This window comes from Balaenoptera acutorostrata, chromosome 17, assembly GCF_949987535.1.
Source record: "Balaenoptera acutorostrata chromosome 17, mBalAcu1.1, whole genome shotgun sequence".
NCBI lineage: Eukaryota > Metazoa > Chordata > Mammalia > Artiodactyla > Balaenopteridae > Balaenoptera > Balaenoptera acutorostrata.
The window spans coordinates 26,841,302-26,857,680 of NC_080080.1; positions in this window are offsets into that span (position 1 = coordinate 26,841,302).

Here is a 16,379-nt window from a genome sequence, read left to right on the forward strand (position 1 = left end):
TGTTAGGAAAACTGGGTGTCTAAATGCAGAACAATGAAAATGAACCCTTATCTCACATCACATACAAAAATCAACTCAAATGATTAGAGTTAAACAAAAGACCTGAAACCATATACCTACCAAAAGAAAACATTGGAAAAAAGTTTCTTCACACTGGTCTTGGCAATGAATTCTTTTGGATACAACACCGAAAGAACAAGCAACCAAAGCAAGAGTAGTCAAGTTGGATAGCATCAAACTAAAAAGCGTCTGCACAGCAAAAGAAACAATCAACAGAGTTAAAAGGCAACTTACTAAATGGGAGAAAAAATTTGCAAACCATATATCTGAATTGGTTAATTTCCAAAATATATAAGGAACTTATACAACTCAATAGTGAGGAAACACACAGATCAAACGGTGGACAAAGGACTTGAATAGACATTTCTCCAAAGAAGACATACAAATGGTGGCCAATAGGCATATGAAAGATGCTCGACATTGTTAATCATCAGGGAAATGCAAATCAAAACAACAAAGAGATATCACCTCACACCTGTTAGGGTAGCTATTATTAAAAAAATCATATGCCAATAGGCATATGAAAGATGCTCGACATTGTTAATCATCAGGGAAATGCAAATCAAAACAACAAAGAGATATCACCTCACACCTGTTAGGGTAGCTATTATTAAAAAAATCAAAAGATAATAAGTGTTGGCAACTTTCTGGAGAAACTGAAACCCTTCTACATTGTTGGTAGTAATATAAAATGGTATGTACAGTTGGTATGCAAAACAGTTTTGAGGGTCCTCAAAAAATTAAAAATAGAACAACTATATACTCTCACTCTTGTGTATATATCCAAAAGAACTAAAATCAGGATCTCAAAGAGATCCTGATGAACCTAGTGGCAGGGCAGGAATGAAGACGCAGACATAGAGAATGGACTTGAGGGCACAGGGTGGGAAGGGGAAGCTGGGATGAAGTGACAGAGTAGCATTGACATATATACACTACCAAATGTAAAATGGATGGCTAGTGGGAAGCTGCTGCATAGCACAAGGAGATCAACTCGATGCTTTGTGAGGACCTAGAGGCATGGGATAGAGAGGGTGGGAGGGAGGCTCAAGAGGGAGGGGATATGGGGATGTATGTATACATGTAGCTGATTTACTTTGTTGTACAGCAGAAACTGACACAACATAGTAAAGCATTTATACTCCAATAAAGATGTGACAAAAACATTAATAAAAATAAATAAATAAATAAAATATCCATGAGTGAGGCCATATTTATATAAATAAATAAATGGAGAAGGAAAAACATTTCTCCCTTGTGAAATAAATTATAATGCTTTATTTAGATACTAATTCCCTCCAGGGGGTGGAGCTTAATCCTCACATACCCCCATCCCCTACCAGGGGAGTGAACTCCCCTCAGTAACTTGCTTCCCAAAAATAGAATTAGGAAAGGAAAAAACATAATTTTATATTGCAGATACCTGCTAAATACCACCTTACCCAGATGATTAATGCCTTCACCATATACTAACCCAAGGTTAATATCACCACTGCTAAGTCATACTGATAGCATGCATTGCTGATATAATGCGATAAGGAAACCCATGGTGCAGATCTAACCATAAGAAAAATATCAGAAAACCCCAAATTGAGCACTATTTTACAAAATATCTGATGAATATTCCTCAAAAAACTGTCAGTCATGAAAAACAAGGAAAGTCTGAGAAACTGTCACAGATACTAAAGATACATGGGGATTAAATGTAATGTATATTGAATGAGATCCTAGAAGAGAAAAGGATATTAAGGGAAAACTAATGAAATCTGAATAAAATATGGAGTTTAGGTACCATTGTAGGTTTCTTATCTGTAGTAAATATACTATAGTAACATAACCACAGGGTAAATTGAGTGAAAAGTGTATAGAATATTTCTCTACTATCTTTGCAACGCTTTCTGTAAATATAAAGCTATTCTAAAATAAAACTCATTAAAAACTAAATATAATTAAAAATCCAGTGTCTCAGTGACACTAATCTCATTTCAGTTACTCAATAGTCACATGTGGCTAGTGGCTACTATACTGCACAGCAGCGATACAGGATATGTCCAATCTAATATTAGTACACTTAGCATAATATCTCTCCCCTGGCCAATTTCCCCAACAAACCTCACTTATCAAGATGACCTTATGCCCCAACCATTGAGATCTAACAATATCCAGACGTTAATCACAATAAATATATGGGCAATGGTGGGATAAGCCCATAATCTAAGTCTGAAAGCAAAGCAGATAACACCTAATCTTCTTTGACTATAATATTCTATGCCCCTATTAGCCCCTCCTAGAATTTCACTAAGCCTCATAAATTGAACCTTCATAGGAACACAGAGAATACAGGCAGCAGAGGGAGCCCGGTAGACCTGTAAGAAAGTAAAATGGCTTCCCCTGCCACAAGTTTCCCTTGTCCAACCTTGGACAATATTTCCTGTACTTGGGTTTGGCTCAAAATTCCAATAAGATATTTACTGAGCAGCAAAACCCCCCAAGCATTTGCCCCTAAAAACCACACTAACTGCAAGTTCCTAATGCCACCAACAAGCTTTCGTAATAGTCCCTTGGTAAGATCAGTGGTTTTTGAGGCAACAGGAAAAGCATATGTGTGAGATACCACACAACAATGAAAGGAAACAGAAATAGCCATGTCCAAGGAATTATCCACACAACACGGAGCCAAGGAATGGATTGTCATATAAATGGACCAAAGATGGCATCTGCATATTTGTCCCTACATTGTTTCCTTCTTCATAGCAGGTTAAGATCATAAGCTCAAAGGCCACCAGCACAAAACTCAAATTCTTAAACATCGAACTATTTGAAATATAGCCCAATCAGGAATATAGCCATTTAGACCCTGCTTGATTTCCATACCACATGAAACTCCACCCAACATCTGCTAGCCATACAAAGACAGACCAATTAACTATAAAAGACCCCAAACTCTTGCTGTCCTTCAGAGCTCTCTGATTCAGAGATTCCTCACCTTGCTGTTGAGTGACATCATCTGGACATGTAAGTTCTCTCTCCAAATCCCCTCTCCCCTTTGAGTTCCCTTCTCTTTCCACTTCTGGGTGATGGCCCTGCACTACTGTCTCTGGGAGGTCTTCTGCTGTAAATGCATTCCTCCCTCAGGCAACCCTGTCCAACTGGCCACCCAGTAAAGCTTACCGTGCAATATTGCCTTCTCATGGTCATTTCTTTTCCTTGATCAGCCCTGAAATCCTCAACATCTACTCTCAGCTTTCAGCCATCCCTTCACACCTGTATCATGAAGACAATCTCTATATTCTTGCACTTTTCTAAGCAGTAAGACTACTGTTTCTTGTTTCTTCATAATGGCTAGTTTGGTGGAGAGGGACAGACTTTATTATTTAAACAAAATATTACATAAAAAAGAAGGCCTACAAGCAAAAAATGAATTTGTAAAATACCAGATGTTTGTAGCATGCTTATAGCTGTAGCATCAAATGTTAGTTGTTTACCTGTCATACTTGTAAGAATGGTAGAGTAAGATTTATGTAAAAATTTACTATTTTCAAGGAAAAGCATTTTCTTTATTTTTTTAATTTTTTATTTTTTGGTAAAATGTATGGAAGTGATTCCTAGAAATCTATACTCATCTGTATAGTCTCCATTTTCTCCAACAGTCATTGATACGTAGCATTTTAAACAATGTGATTCTCAGTGGGCCCTAGGCCTGTCATATACTATTCTAAGACTACAGGGTGTCAGAGTTTCAACATAGCATTATTAGAATAAAACCTTATACTCATATCAAGCATTTCAAAAAATCACTGTTGTATAACAGCTTGAAAGCTCTGGGCTTTGTTAAATAGATAGCATCACAGCTTGTCAAAATCATCAACCACCAACTGGGACTGTGATATACGAGTTTAAAGAAGCACTGTTACCTTTCCAGTAGAAGGAATTAATATTTTAAAAGGTAGTTTTCACCTCTTTTATATTTCTCTGAATTGAGTTAGTTGATTGTTTTACTATGGGCAAAACCTTTCATAAGCTACTGTGAATTTAATCATTGTATTCCTTTCCAAATGCTAGCCTTTATAAAATATTTTCCACTTACATATTTCTTCAGTTTAAGCATTCATGATTAAAGAACAATTAGAATCATTCTGTCTTAAACTTTTAAAAAATAATTTAAATGGTAACAAAGGATGTTTTCCCATCTCTTTCAGTTTTATCATTCATAGACATCAGGTAACTGTATCAGGCAAAATGACAAAACTTATTTAAAAAATTGCACATGTCATCCCATTACTAAATCTAAAGTGAATGGCATATTATTTCTCAGTTTACATGAATAACCAATGCTTTTATTCTGCAATTTATTCTGCCCAAACATTCAATTGAGGGAAACAATTTAAATATGACACTGTTCATGTGTTTTAATCACTACAGTAATTACTTAAAAATTGTTCAAACGAGATAACTTGTTGGATAAAAACTGTAGCATTTACCTTCTTAAGTAGAAATATGTACTTTAACCTGAGATTTAGAATATTCAGTTTTATAACTTGTATGTATTTTTTGACTTGGGTGATACTGTAGGTGCTCCACCTATAGCCCTTAGGCCTTAACAATTCTGGTATCCGGGACAACTTCCAGCTGCCACTATCTCTCCCTCTGCCTGAGGGCTTTCTCCAGGGAAGGCTACTAGATGCCATCAGAGCTGGGAATTCACAACTGGGAGAAGCTTTCAAATAGTTTATACCAACTTCTTGTCTTTTGGATAGAATAGCAAATGTGTGTTCTACACTATCTCTCATGCTGCTAGCTGGCTTGATAACAACATTTTTGGCTTTTTTTTTTTCCAATTTCAATTTCCTACTGCCTTACTAGTGTGTCTGTACCTCCCAAATAAACTACTTATACTTGAATTCTTATGTCAGGATTGTTTAAAACATTCACCAATTAGCCTTTTGGTAGTGCTCTCTCCCTTGCATCAACAAATTGTCAATTTCCATTTGTTTACTCTCAAGATACAAGAATTTCTCTATTCTTATAACAATAACCCAGAATAGCTCCCACACCTACTTCTTTTTTTTTTTAATTAATTAATTATCCATTTTTATTTATGGCTGTGTTGGGTCTTCGTTTCTGTGCGAGGGCCTTCTCTAGCTGCGGCAAGTGGGGGCCACTCTTCATCGCGGTGTGCGGGCCTCTCACTGCCGTGGCCTCTCCTGCTGCTGAGCACAGGCTCCAGACGTGCAGGCTCAGTAGTTGTGGCTCACGGGCCCAGTTGCTCCGCAGCATGTGGGATCCTCCCAGACCAGGGCTCAAACCCGTGTCCCCTGCATTGGCAGGCAGATTCTCAACCACTGCGCCACTAGGGAAGCCCCCCTACCTCTTTTTAAACATCGTATTTCCCTCCAGATTTTCCCATTTCTCTGCTCACCCTCAATAAACACTTCTTGATAGCATTTCTTATAGAGGACCACCTCCTCACATCTTATTTACTTTTCAGCCCACTCCAATACAGCAAAAGGCTCTGACTCCTCCAGATTAGCAAATATGGTCCTGCCAAAGTAACTTTATTTTTAAATCTGATGAACACATCTCTGTCTTCATATATCTCAGTATCTCAGTAGAATTTGGTACTGTTGAACATACCTGCTTTTCATGAACCTTCACCTGTGCACTTCTATGGCTCTGAATGATTCAGGCCATTTCCTCTCTTCACCTTTGATGGTTTATCCTGATACATGCATTGCACAAGCCATAAATGTTTCTAAGTTTTATTCTTTACTGTATTTGTAAATGGAGAAACTATTTACCCAGAGCCTGAAGACAAATACTCATGAGATATATATAACTCTCCCTCTCTATGTATTCCCAACAGTTACTGTATTAAAAAAAAAACAAAAGCCCAAACCCAAAAACCCTCCTTGTTTGTTTATAGCATATTATTTCTCCACCTTCTCTAAGTTTTCAACATCTTCTCAGCTTCATCATGAAATTCTGGACCAGGTCACCACCATCTTAAGCCTGAATAATAAAATAAATTCCCACTTCGTATCTGATTCTATGCTTACTGCCTCTCCCTAATTTATTCTTCACACAGAAACGTGAGTGGTTTGTTTTTTTTTTAACACAAGCCTAGTGCTATAAGGATTATAATTTCAATTAGTTACTATAGCCTAAAAGTCCAACAGAATCTGGCTTTGCATTAGCTTTCAAATATCATTTCCTAACACTTGCTTTTTTGTGTAAGCTTCTGCCCCACAATCAGAGTAGAATCAGGTATTTTGAGACTTTTAAAGAAGATAAAATATAAAAATATCAAAAACAAATTATATATGAAAGTGAATACTAATTTAGAATGAGCCAAGAAATCATAATAAAGTATACATTTTTGCAAACATACATTCCAGGAACATCACAAAATACAGAAAAACAATACAGTATCATTATTATTAACTGCTTGAACAACTCTACAATATTTTTCTCTGTGTTTGATTGTTGGATACTTTGTGCTTTCATATCAGAATAATTTTGTGATGTAATTTTCTAAAGAGAAAGTAGAAAGATAATTCAGTCTCACATCATTGGTATTTGTTTATTGTGTATTTTGTTTTTTGTTTTTTTTTTTAAATTAATTTATTTATTTTATTATTTTTGGGTGTGTTGGGTCTTCGTTTCTGTGTGAGGGCTTTCTCTAGTTGTGGCAAGTGGGGGCCACTCTTCATCGCGGTGCGTGGGCCTCTCACTATCGCAGCCTCTCTTGTTGCGGAGCACAAGCTCCAGACGCGCAGGCTCAGTAATTGTGGCTCACGGGCCCAGTTGCTCCGTGGCATGTGGGATCTTCCCAGACCAGGGCTCGAACCCGTGTCCCCTGCATTGGCAGGCAGACTCTCAACCACTGCGCCACCAGGGAAGCCCTATTGTGTATTTTTGATGCGTAAGCTATAAGAATTTACATACAGAAGTATTCTGGTTTGTGTGCCTAACAAACACATAGATTCTAACCACTTTAATTTCAGGTTATGCCAGTCAAACAAGAAAAATAGATTCTGTGTTTATAATTTTATATACCACAGTATCAATTCCTGATGGGTGAGAACTTCTATTTCAACTAGGTGTCAATGAGAACTAAATCTTTCATATTATGATCGGTAAATTTTTCTAAAACTATCTCCTCCCTGCGCTCATTTCAAATTTTGTTTCTCCTCTTTCGTATCTCATCCTTCCAGTATGTGGTGCCAAAGCCCACATCCTTTTTAAGGTCACAGTTGAGGTGTATCCACAAAATGGATGAAGGAAATTCCTAGAAGCCATTTCCATGCAAGGATGATAATAATAACTGTATGCTGAAGAGACTGATTATATATATAAATATATATGAAGTATAATATATATTTACATTACTTAAAATATGTGTATACATATTCTGCTAAATCTAAACCAAATGTATCACCAATTAAACATCCATTCATAGAATGAATAAATGAGCAAATGAATAATATTTGTTTCCTTCATAGTCCTGTACATTTACATTAGGAAGTAATTAAGACATGGGTTTTGGAATAGGCTCAATATGAATTTGATTCACTGCTCTGCTGCTTACTAATCTTTCTTATCCTCAGTTGGGGTGAATAGAAAAGAAATAACAAGAGATAGATTTATTTATTATGAGTGAACACATTAAATGTAAATGGTCCAACTTCCTAATTAGAGATGATCAGATTTAATAAAATAGTAAGGACAAAAAAGAACTCAAATTAAATATAAAATCATAAGTAGGTTGAAAGTAAAGAATGAAAACCCATAAGTAGAGTTAGAGATTTCAATAATCCTTTTTAAATAACTGATAAACCAGTGAGGTGAGAAAACAATAATGGCATAGATGAATTAAATAACACTATCAACCAACTTGACCTAATTGACATGTACAGAACACTGTACCCAAGGGCAAAGAATATACATTTTTTCAAATGTACAAAGAAGATTTACGAAAATAGACCATATTTGGGGCCATAAAATCAGTCTGAAAAAATTTAAATGGCTTTAACTCATACGAAGTAAATTTAACCTAAATTAAATAGAAGAAAGCAAATGATAAAGATCAGAAATCACTGAAATAGAAAACAGAAAGACATTATAGAAAAGCAATTATAATAAATCAGAAAATCAATAAAATTGAAAACTCATTATCAGGTTGATGAGCAAAAAAGTCAGAAGACAAAAATCACCAATATTAGGAAGAAAAGATGTGACATCACTACAGATTCTATAGTTGCTAAAAGCATTATGTCTTAGTTCAGGCTGCTAAAGCAAAATATGATGGACTGGGAGGCTTATTAACAACAATTAATTTCTCACAGTTCTAGAGGCTGAGAAGTCTAAGATCAAAGTGCCAGCAGGTTCAGTGTCTGGTGACAGCTACATTTTGGTTCATAGATGGCCATTTTTTTTCTATGTCCTCACGTGGTGGAAGGGGCAAGGAAGCTCTTGGGATCTCTCTTTTAAGCGCACTAATCTTTTACAAGGGCAGATCCCTCATGGCCTAATCACCTCCCAAAAGCTCAACCTCCAAATACCATTACATTGGGAATTAGGTTTCATCATTTAAATTTGGGGAGGAAACAAATGTTCAACTTGTAGAAAATAATAAGGAAATATCATGAACAACTGCATGTCAGTAATTCTACTCAATGTGAAAATAGACAAATTCCCTTACAGACAAAATTACCAGTCATTCAAGAAGAAACAGATAATCTGAGTATCTTAATATCTATTAAACAAATTAAATTTGCACCTATTAGCCTTCATACAAAGAAAATTCTAGGCTCACATGGCTTCACTGGTGAATTCTACCAAATATCAAACAATCCAGCAAAAAGTGTACCCAAGAATTGAAAAGGAAGGAATACATTCCAACTTATTCTATGAAGTCAGCATTACCTTATCATTAAAATCAGACATTATAAGAAAAGAAAAATACACATTATTATCCCTCATCAACATAAATGTAAAAAGTTTAAACTAAAATTTTTGCAAATAAATCCAGCTACAAATAAAATGAACAATGCATTATGACCAAGTATGGCTTATCCCACTAATATAAGGTTGTTTTAATAAAAAGTTCAAGCAGTGTAATCTACAATAATAGTAAACTTCAAAAGAAAAAACTATGATAATCTCAAAATATGGAACAACAACAACAAAGAAACATTTGATCTATTCCAACATCCATTACTGATAAAAACTCTCAACACTCCAGGTGTAGAACATAACTTTCTTAAGCTGAAGAAAGGTATTTATGAAAAACCTATAGCTAACTTTATTCCAAATAGCAAAAGAATTAACATACCCATCCTAAGATCAAGAACAAAACAAATATATTCATTCTCACTGCTTCTATTTAACACTTTACTAAAAGCTCTTATTTATGCAATATGGCAAGCAAATTAAAAACCAATAGACATCAAATAGAAATATTGAAAAGTAATCAGTCTTTATTCACACATGACATGAATAACTATGTCAGTGGTTTTAAGGGTGATACTTCCACTCAAGAGACATTTGGCAATATCTGGAGACGTTTTTAATTATCACAACTAGTGGGGTACTATTGGCCTTTCATATGTAGAGGCCAAGGATGCTATTTAACATGCTACAATACACAAGACAGCCTCACGCAACAAATAATTATACAGCCCAAAATGACAATAGAGTTGCTACTGAGGAACTCTGTTTTAGTAAAAAATATAGTAAGATCTTTAATATAAAAAAGCTAGTAAAACTATTAAGTGAATTCAGGCAGATTTGCAGGATACAGCATCAATATACATATATCAATTGTATTTACATATAAGAGCAATGAATAATTGGGAACTGAAATTTTAAATTATCACTTACCAGTATTTCAAAAAGTATAAAAAACTTAGAGATAAATATGTAGAATATCTAGATAATTGAAACTACAAATAAAACTGAAATTAAAAATTGATAAATAAAGACATATATCTTTCACATTTGTTAGAAGATTCTGTGTACGTGTGTGTGTGTGTGTGTGTGTGTGTGTATTAAAGTTACAAAGCCTGACCATACCAAGTCTAAGCAAGGATGTGGAGTATCTTTCCCACTCATCGTTATTAGAGATGTAAAAATGGTACAAACACTGAAGAAATGTAACAGTTTCTTAAAAAGTGAAACACATACCTACCATATGACCCAGCCATTCTCTTCCTAGGCATTTATTAAAGAGAAATGACGGTGTATGTGCCTACAAAATCTTGTACATGAATATTCATAACTGCTTTATTGTAGTATCTAAAAACTGGAAACTAACCAAATGTTACACGTTCAACAATTGATCAATAGATAAACAAATTGTGGTATATCTTTGCAATGGAATACTATTCAGCAATAAAAAGGAAAGGATCATTTGTACCCACAACAAATTTATGAATCTCAAAATAATTTTTGCTGAGTGTAAGAAGCCAGACCATTTTGCACAGCAAAGGAAACCATAAACAAGACCAAAAGACAACCCTCAGAATGGGAGAAAATATTTGCAAATGAAGCAACTGACAAAGGATTAATCTCCAAGATTTACAAGCAGCTCATGCAGCTCAATAACAAAAAAACAAACAACCCAATCCAAAAATGGGCAGAAGACCTAAATAGACATTTCTCCAAAGAAGATATACAGATGGCCAACAGACACATGAAAGAATGCTCAACATCATTAATCATTAGAGAAATGCAAATCAAAACTACAATGCGGTATCATCTCACACCGGTCAGAATGGCCATCATCAAAAAATCTACAAACAATAAATGCTGGAGAGCATGTGGAGAAAAGGGAACCCTCTTGCACTGTTGGTGGGAATGTAAATTGATACAGCCACTATGGAGAACAGTATGGAGGTTCCTTAAAAAACTACAAATAGAACTACCATACGACCCAGCAATCCCACTACTGGGCATATACCCTGAGAAAACCATAATTCAAAAAGAGTCATGTACCAAAATGTTCATTGCAGCTCTATTTACAATAGCCAGGACATGGAAGCAACCTAAGTGTCCATCAACAGATGAATGGATAAAGAAAATGTGGCACATATATACAATGGAATATTACTCAGCCATAAAAAGAAATGAAATGGAGGTATTTGTAATGAGGTGGATGGAGTTAGAGTCTGTCATACAGAGTGAAGTAAGTCAGAAAGAGAAAAACAAATACAGTATGCTAACACATATATATGGAATCTAAGGGAAAAAAAATGTCATGAAGAACCTAGTGGCAAGATGGGAATAAAGACACAGACATACTAAAGAATGGACTTGAGGATATGGGGAGGGGGAGGGGTGAGATGTGACAGGGTGAGAGAGTGTCATGGACAAATATACACTACCAAATGTAAAATAGATAGCTAGTGGGAAGCAGCCGCATAGCACAGGGAGATCAGCTCGGTGCTTTGTGACCGCCTGGGGGGGTGGGATGGGGAGGGTGGGAGGGAGGGAGATGCGGGAGGGAGGAGATATGGGAACGTGTGTATATGTGTAGCTGATTCACTTTGTTATAAAGCAGAAACTAACACACCACTGTGAAGCAATTATACTTCAATAAAGATGTTTAAAAAAAAAAGAAGCCAGACCACTGTCATCAATGGCAACAACATGAAAGAGTACATGATGTAAAATTCAATTTATACAAAATCCTAGAAAATTGGATTACAAAAGGGCATATGAAAATTTATGAGATTATGGATATATTCAATCACTATTAGTTTGTACATGTTAAATATGTACAGTCTGTTGTATACAAATTATATTTCAAAAAAGTTATTAAAAAACTAAATAAAATACATATTATACATCTTCAACTTATTACAATTTACCTGCAAATGTTTTCATACCGTTTTATTTTTTACAGATCTATACAATTGTAAATTCTCATTTCCCTTCTCCCTGCCTTTGTGCTATTATTATTGTACATTTTATTCCACACTTGCTGTAAACCACAAAATACATTTTTTAAAAAAAATTTAAATCGTCAATTACCTTTTGATAATCTTATGGTGATACCAATTTCTGTGAATGGCCAGCTACTTAGAAAGAGAATGGGAGCTGTTAAACTTCTTGTTATCTTTTCCTTTTTCAAGAATAGACAATGTTCTTGAAAAGATACTGAACAATATTTTCTATTTACCTACATATTTATAATTTTTGTGTGTTTTCTTTTATTTTGAATATCCAGATTTCCTTTAGTATGATTCTCTAGAATCCATAACCATAAACCTCAATTTACCTGTAGGTATGAGGTGCATGATGTGCAATTATTTTTTTCTAGGGCATCAGAAATATACAAGTCTGCAGATGAGTGCAATAATTTGGAATATTCACTTTAAGTCATAGGAGGTAAATGTAATTTAAATATGTTAATCTGTAGTCATTTGGGTAAGAACGATATATATCACTACAAGATATGCTTAACAGCTTGGGCAAATGACATAATTTCATGACTTTTAGTAGCCTGGCCCCTTTAAAAGACATTTAAGATAGATAAATATGCATCTAACCTTTCTATTGTGCTTTCAATTAGCAAAATATTGTGAGCTGTTCTCAGTCAATGTTTGGGGAACTTGTAATAGTTTGGATGAATGAATAATTAAGAATACTTTTACAAATTTTGGATGTGTATTTTATAGCATAAATATCATTAGTAGTGAAAATATTAACAGTTTAGTAAACATGCTGTTGAATAAGTATGAAATAACAAAGTAAAAAAAAACACATGCAAAACACTTCTTAAATAGCTTAGTTTATAATTAAATTAAACTCTTTCCACTTGTGTTGGAGATACCAACTTCTGTGAATGGCCAGCTATTGATAAAGAGAATGGGAGCTATTAAATTTCTTGATATCTTTCACTTTTCCAAGATATCTCTCAAGTGGTAAAAGGATGCCATTACTAGTAATTGCTTAACAATAAGCAGTAAAACAGTGTTATTAACAATAGTTAATTTTTTAAAGCTTTTTATTTTATATTATAGTTGATTAAAATGTTGTGTTAGTTTCAGGTGTACAACAAAGTGATTCAGTTATACATATACATGTATTGATATATATTCTTTTTCAAATTCTTTTCCCAATTAGGTTGTTACAGAATATTGAGCAGAGTTCCCTGTGCTATACAGTAGGTCCTAGTTGGTTATCCATTTTAAATATAGCAGTGTGTACATCTCAATCCAAAACTCCCTAATATCCCTCCCCCCGACCCTCCCCTCTGGTAACCATAAGTCCATTCTCTAAGCCTATGAGTCTGTTACTGTTTTGTAAATAAGTTCATTTGTATAATTTTTTTTGATTCCACATATAAGCGATATCATATGATATTTCTCTCTCTCTGACATTTCACTCAGTATGACAATCTCTAGGACCATCCATGTTGCTGCAAATGGCATTATTTCATTCTTTTTAATGGCTGAGTAATATTCCATCGTATATATGTACCACATTTTCTTTATCCATTCTTCTGTCAATGGACATTTAGGTTGCTTTCATGTCTTGGCTACTGTAAACACTGCTGCAATGAACATTGGGGTACATGTATACTTTCAGACCATGTTTTTCTCTGGGTATATACCCAGGAGTGGGATTGTAGGATCATATGGTAGCTCTATTTTTAGTTTTTTAAGGAATCTCCATACTGTTCTCCATAGTGGCTGCACCAGTTTACGTTCCCACCAACAGTGCAGGAGGGTTCCCTTCTCTCCACACTATCTCCAGTATTTACAGTTTGTGGATTTTTTGAGGATAGCCATTCTGACTGGTGTGAGGTGATACCTCACTGTAGTTTCAATTCACATTTCTCTAATGATTAGTGATGTTGAACATCTTTTCATGTGCCTCTTGACCATCTGTATGTCTTCTTTGGAGAAATGTCTATTTAGGTCTACTGCCCATTTTTTGTTTTTTTAATAAATTTATTTATTTATTTATTTTGGCTGCATTGGGTCTTTGTTGCTGCGTGCGGGCTTCCTCTAGTTGCAGCAGTGAAGGTTACTCTTCATTGTGGTGTGTGGGCTTCTCATTGTGGTGGCTTCTCTTGTTGCAGAGCATGGGCTCTAACCATGCGGGCTTCAGTAGTTGTGGCACGTGGGTTCAGTAATTCTGGCTCATGGGCTCTAGATCACAGGCTCAGTAGTTGTGGCGCACGGGCTTAGTTGCTCCGTGGCATGTGGGATCTTCCTGGGCCAGGGCTCGAACCTGTGCCCCCTGCATTGGCAGGCAGATTCTTAACCACTGTACCACCAGGGAAGTCCTTCTGCCCATTTTGTGATTGGGCTGTTTGTTTTGATGATATTAAGCTGCATGAACTCTATAAATTTTGGAGACTAATCCCTTGTTGGTCACATCATTTGCAAATATTTTCTCCCATTCTGTGGGTTGTTTTTTCATTTTGTTTATGGTTTCCTTTGCCATGCAAAAGCTTTTGAGTTTAATTAGGTCCCATTTGTTTATTTTTGGTTTTAATTCCATTAATCTGGGAGACAGACGAAAAAGATATCACTGCAATTTATGTCAGAGAGTGTTCTGCCTACGTTTTCCTCTAAGTTTTTGATAGTGTCTGGTCTCACATTTAGGTCTTATTCATTTTGAGTTTATTTTTGTGTATGGTGTTAAAGAATGTTCTAATTTCATTTTTTTACATGTAGCTGTCCAGTTTTCTCAGCACCATTGATTGAAGAGACTGTCTTTCCTCTATTGCATAGTCTTGCCTCCTTTGTTGTAGATGAATTGACCATAGGTGCATGGGTTTATTTCTGGGCTTTCTACCCTGTTCCATTGATCTATATTTCTATTTTTGTGCCAGTACCATGCTCTTTTGATTACTAAACCTTTGTAGTATAGTCTGAAGTCAGGGAGCCTAATTCCTCTAGCTCCATTTTTCTTTCTCAAGATTGCCTTGGCTATTCGGGGTCTTTTGTGTCTCCACACAAATTTTAAGATTTTTTGTTCTAGTTCTGTGAAAAACGCCATTTGTAATTTGATAGGGATTGCATTGAATCTGTAGATTGCCTTGGGTAGTATTGTCATTTTGACAATATTGATTCTTCCAATCCAAGAACATGGTATATATTTCCATCTGTTTGTGTGGTCTTTGATTTCTTTCATCAGCACCTTATAGTTTTCAGAGTACAGGTATTTTGTCTCCTTTGGTAGGTTTATTCCTAGGTATTTTATCCTTTTTAATGAGATGGTAAATGGGATTGTTTCTTCAATTTCTCTTTCTGATCTTTCATTATTCATGTATAGAAATGAAACAGATTTCTGTGTATTAATTTTGTAAGTTCCAAGTTTACCAAATTCATTGATGAGCTCTAGTAGTTCTCTGGTAGTGTCTTTAAAATTTTCTATGTATAGTATCATGTCATCTGCAAACAGTGACAGTTTAGTTTAACTTCTTTTCCAATTTGGATTCCTTTTATTTCTTTTTCTTCTCTGATTGCTATAGCTAGGACTTCCAAAACTACATTGAATAAAAGTGGCAAGAGTGGACATCCTGTCTTGTTCCTTATCTTAGAGGAAATGCTTTTAGCTTTTCATTGTTGAGTATGATGTTAGCTGTAGGTTTTTCATATATAGCCTTTATTATGTTAAGGTATGTTCTCTCTATGCCCACTTTATGAAGAGTTTTTATTATAAGTGGGTGTTGAATTTTGTCAAAAGCTTTTTTTGCATCTAGTGAGATGATCATATGGTTTTTATTCTTCAATTTGTTGATGTGGTGTATCACACTGATTGATTTGAAGATATTGAAAAATCCTTGCATCCTTGGGATAAATCCCACTTCATGATGTATGATACTTTTAATGTATTGTTGGCTTTGGATTGCTAGTATTTTGTTGAGGATTTTTGTGTCTATGTTCAACAGTGATATTGGCCCATAATTTTCTTTTTTGTGGAATCTTTGTCTGGTTTTGGTATCAGGGTGATGGTGGCCACATAGAATGACTTTGGGAGTCTTCCTTCTTTCTAAACAGTTTCAGAAGGATAGGTGTTGGCTCTTCTCTAAATGTTTGATAGAATTTGCCTGTGAAGTCATCTGGTCCGGGACTTTTGTTTGTTGGGAGTTTTTTAATCACAGTTTCAAATTCAGTACTTGTGATTGGTCTGTTCACATTTTCTATTTCTTCATGGTTCAGTCTTGGGAGATTGTACCTTTCTAAAAATTTGTCCATTTCTTCCAGGTTGTCTGTTTTATTGGCATACAGTTGCTTGTAGTAGTCTCTTATGATCCTTTGTATTTCTGTGGTGTCAGTTGTAACTTCTCCTTTTTCATT